The sequence below is a fragment of the Lolium rigidum genome, chromosome 1, assembly GCF_022539505.1.
Source record: "Lolium rigidum isolate FL_2022 chromosome 1, APGP_CSIRO_Lrig_0.1, whole genome shotgun sequence".
In the NCBI taxonomy this organism is placed as follows: Eukaryota; Viridiplantae; Streptophyta; class Magnoliopsida; order Poales; family Poaceae; genus Lolium; species Lolium rigidum.
In genome coordinates, this window is record NC_061508.1 from 218000692 (window position 1) to 218006089 (window position 5398).

A 5398-nucleotide genomic window follows, 5' to 3' on the forward strand; every position below is an offset into this window, starting at 1 on the left:
AGAATTTTATGAAATTAAACCTGCTTTACTAAATCTTGTTATGAGAGAGCAATTTTCTGGTGTTAATACTGATGATGCTGCTGCCCATCTTAATAATTTTGTTGAACTTTGTGAAATGCAAAAGTATAAGGATGTAGATGGAGACATTATGAAACTGAAATTGTTTCCTTTCTCCTTAAGAGGAAGAGCTAAAGATTGGTTGCTATCTTTGCCTAAGAATAGTATTGATTCATGGACTAAATGTAAAGATGCTTTCATTGGAAGATATTATCCTCCTGCTAAATTTATATCTTTGAGAAGTAGCATTTTGAATTTTAAGCAATTGGATAATGAACATGTTGCCCAATCATGGGAAAGAATGAAATCTTTGGTAAAGAATTGCCCTACCCATGGACTAACTACTTGGAGGATCATCCAAACCTTTTATGCAGGACTAAATTTTTTCTTCAAGGAACCTATTGGATTCAGCTGCTGGAGGTACTTTTATGTCCATCACTTTGGGTGCTGCAACAAAGCTTCTTGATGATATGATGATCAACTACTCTGAATGGCACACTGAAAGGACTCCTCAAGGTAAGAAGGTAAATTCTGTTGAAGAAACCTCCTCCTTGAGTGATAAGATTGATGATATTATGTCTATGCTTGTTAATGGTAGATCTAATGTTGATCCTAATAATGTTCCTTTAGCTTCATTGGTTGCTCAAGAAGAGCATGTTGATGTGAACTTCATTAAAAATAGTAATTTCAACAACAATGCCTATAGGAATAATTTTGGTAACAACTATAGGTCATATCCTTCTAATAATGGTAATGGTAATGGTAATTCTTACAACAATAGTAGGAGTGTACCCTCTGTTGACGCGTAAAGCACACGCCCGTTGGGAACCCTGATACGTCTCCGACGTATCGATAATTTCTTATGTTCCATGCCATATTATTGATGATACCTACATGTTTTATGCACACTTTATGTCATATTCGTGCATTTTCTGGAACTAACCTATTAACAAGATGCCGAAGAGCCGATTGCTTGTTTTCTCGCTGTTTTTGGTTTCGTAAATCCTAGTAACGAAATATTCTCGGAATTGGACGAAATCAAGACCCAGGGTCCTATTTTGCCACGAACCTTCCAGAAGACCGAAGAGCATACAAAGTGGGGCCACGAGGTGGCCAGACCACAAGGCGGCGCGGCTAAGGAGGGGCCCGCGCCGCCCTGTGGTGTGGGCCCCTCGTCAGCCCTCCGACTCTGCCCTTCCGCCTACTTAAAGCCTCCATCGCGAAACCCCTGATACGAAGAACCACGATACGGAAAACCTTCCAGAGCCGCCGCCATCGCGAAGCCAAGATCTGGGGGACAGGAGTCTCTGTTCCGGCACCCTGCCGGAGCGGGGAAGTGCCCCGGAAGGCTTCTCCATCGACACCGCTGCCATCTCCACCGCCATCTTAATCACCGCTGCTGCTCCCATGAGGAGGGAGTAGTTCTCCATCGAGGCTCGGGGCTGTACCGGTAGCTATGTGGTTCATCTCTCTCCTATGTACTTCAATACAATAATCTCATGAGCTGCCTTACATGATTGAGATTCATATGATGATGCTTGTAATCTAGATGTCACTATGCTAGTCAAGTGAGTTTTACTTATGTGATCTCCGGAGACTCCTTGTCCCACGTGTGTAAAGGTGACGAGTGTGTGCACCCTGTGGGTCTCTTAGGCTATATTTCACGGAATACTTATTCACCGTTATGAAGAGCATAGTGAAGTGCTTATTTATATCTCTTTATGATTGCAATGTGTTTTGTATCACAATTTATCTATGTGCTACTCTAGCAATGTTATTAAAGTAGTTTTATTCCTCCCGCACGGTGTAATGGTGACGAGTGTGTGCATCCGTGTTAGTACTTGGCGTATGCTATGATTATGATCTCTTGTAGATTATGAAGTTAACTATTGCTATGATGGTATTGATGTGATCTATTCCTCCTACATAGTGTGAAGGTGACGAGTGTGCATACTATGTTAGTACTTGGTTTAGTCGAATTGATCTTTCTTGCACTCTAAGGTTATTTAAATATGAACATTGAATTGTGGAGCTTGTTAACTCCGGCATTGAGGGTTCGTGTAATCCTACGCAATGTGTTCATCATCCAACAAGAGTGTAGAGTATGCATTTATCTATTCCGTTATGTGATCAAAGTTGAGAGTGTCCACTAGTGAAAGTCTAATCCCTAGGCCTTGTTCCTAAATACTGCTATCGCTGCTTGTTTACTCGTTTCTTCTGCGTTACTACTGCTCGCTTTACTACTGCTGCGTTACTACCGCTTGTTTATCGTCCCGGGCAAAGCACTTTTCTGGTGCTGTTGCTACTACTTATTCATACCACCTGTATTTCACTATCTATTCGCCGAACTAGTGCACCTATTAGGTGCGTTGGGGACACAAGAGACTTCTTGCTTTGTGGTTGCAGGGTTGCTTGAGAGGGATATCTTTGACCTCTTCCTCCCTGAGTTTGATAAACCTTGGGTGATCCACTTAAGGGAAACTTGCTGCTGTTCTACAAACCTCTGCTCTTGGAGGCCCAACACTGTCTACAAGAATAGAAGCTCCCGTAGACATCAAACCCCAAGAGGAAGGTGTGATGCGTACATCAGCAAGTTTCCCTCAGTAAGAAACCAAGGTTTATCGAACCAGTAGGAGATGAAGGCCACGTGAAGGTTGTTGGTGAAGGAGTGTAGTGTGGCGCAACACCAGGGATTCCGGCGCCAACGTGGAACCTGCACAACACAATCAAAATACTTTGCCCCAACTTAACAGTGAGGTTGTCAATCTCACCGGCTTGCTGTAAACAAAGGATTACACGTATGGTGTGGAGAATGATGTTTGCTTGCGAAGAACAACAGTGAACAGAGATTGCAGTAGATTGTATTTCAGATGTAAAAGAATGGACCGGGGTCCACAGTTCACTAGTGGTGTCTCTCCAATAAGATAAATAGCATGTTGGATGAACAAATTACAGTTGGGAAATTGACAAATAGAGAGGGCATAACAATGCACATACATATCATGATGACTAATATGAGATTTACTTAGGGCATTACGACAAAGAACATAGACCGCTATCCAGCATGCATCTATGACTAAAAAGTCCACTTTCGGGTTAGCATCCGCACCCCTTCTAGTATTAAGTTGCAAACAACAGACAATTGCATTAAGTACTGTGCGTAATGTAATCAACACAAATATCCTTAGACAAAGCATTGATGTTTTATCCCTAGTGGCAACAGCACATCTATAACCTTAGAACTTTCTGTCACTGTCCCAGATCCAATGGAGGCATGAACCCACTATCGAGCATAAATACTCCCTCTTGGAGTTACAAGTATCAACTTGGCCAGAGCCTCTACTAGCAACGGAGAGCATGCAAGATCATAAACAACACATATATGATAGATCAATAATCAACTTGACATAGTATTCCATATTCATCGGATCCCAACAAACACAACATGTAGCATTACAAATAGACGATCTTGATCATGTTAGGCAGCTCACAAGATCTAAACATGATAGCATAGGAGGAGAAGACAACGATCTAGCTACTGCTATGGACCCATAGTCCAAGGATGAACTACTCACACATCAATCCGGAGGCGGGCATGATGATGTAGAGTCCTCCGGTGATGATTCCCCTCTCCGGCAGGGTGCCGGAGGCGATCTCCTGAAGCCCCCGAGATGGGATTGGCGGCGACGGCGTCACAGTATGTTTTCTCGTATCGTGGCTCTCGGTACTAGGGTTTCGCGACGGAGATAATAAATAGGTGACAAGGTATTAACTTGTCAATGCCTACAAGTAGTAGACTAGGGTTTCGTTGGATGTAGAGGGCAAGTAGATCTCGAAGGTTTCAGCCGAAAAGTACTCGACTATGTAAAAGCTAGGGTTTGAGAAACAATGATTCGATTCTTTCTTTGTCCCTCGACTCCCCCTTATATAGGAGTTGTAGCCGAGAGATTCGTGATGCACATGTTTACAGAGTCCGGGAGGGTTTCTAACCCGTCCCGCAAGATTACAAATAATACTTCCTATTACAACTCTAGCTTTCCATAATAGTATCTGGGACTTCCAAATCTTCTTATCCTTCGGGTTGTGGGCTTTCAGTAAACCCCGGGTACCTTCTTCGGCAGGCCCATTGGGGATGCCTATGTCAGTAGCCCCCGAGATTTTGTTTGAATCGTAGAGTCAAGGAAAATCTCCACTTTTATATTTATTCAACACTACAAGAAAAGTTGCCATGGCCGACGAAGTTGAAGTCGCGCCGTGGTTGCTGGTGTACCATGGCCGACGATTTTGGTCCCTCCGTGGTGCATGTCAAAACTTTTTTTTCTCGTTTTTGAGGCCACCTAGCCCGACGAAAGCGGCCAAAACGTCGCGTATGGTGGCCCGGGACGTGGTGCATCGCGAATTCTCGGGTTCGCCGGCCGAGTCAACGCAAATCCGCACCACCGAGGGATGTAGGGCCCGGATGGCAGCCTCTCCGGCATTGTTTTTTTCTCGATCGCGCCATATCGTTCAACGTTCTCCGATCGAGCCGTTTACGATGCGGGATCATGGGTCCCGCATGTCATCCTCTATGAACCAAAATTCTTTCTATTCTTGGATTTTTTTGACCCCCGATTTCCGGCTACTTCCTTTTTCTTTTGATCCCTTGCCGCCTTGGAAACGTTGAGACCGCTCGCTGCTAAATGGGACCCGCATGTCATCCTCTATGTGCAATCAACTTTCTTTTCTTGGAGTTTTTTTTGGCACCTCAAATTTGGTCACTTGCCTTTTTCTTTCGATCCCCTGCCGCCTCTCAAACGGTGATACCGCTGCTGCTAACTCGGGACCCGCATGTCATCCTCTATGCACTATAAAACTTTCTTTTCTTGAATTATTTTTGGCACCTCATATTTGGTCACTTGCCTTTTTCTTTCGATCCCCTGCCGCCTCTCAAACGGTGATACCGCTGCTGCTAAATGGGACCCGCATGTCATCCTCTATGTACTATAAAACTTTCTTTTCTTGGAGTTTTTTTGGCACCTCAAATTTGGTCACTTGCCTTTTTCTTTCGATCCCCTGCCGCCTCTCAAACGGTGATACCGCTGTCTGCTAAATCGGACCCGCATGTCATCCTCTATGTACTATAAAACTTTCTTTTCTTGAATTATTTTTGGCTGCTCATATTTTTTCACTTGCCTTTTTCTTTCGATCCCCTGCCGCCTCTCAAACGGTGATACCGCTGCTGCTAAATGGGACCCGCATGTCATCCTCTATGTACTATAAAACTTTCTTTTCTTGAATTATTTTTGGCTCCTCATATTTTTTCACTTGCCTTTTTCTTTCGATCCCCGCCGCCTCTCAAACG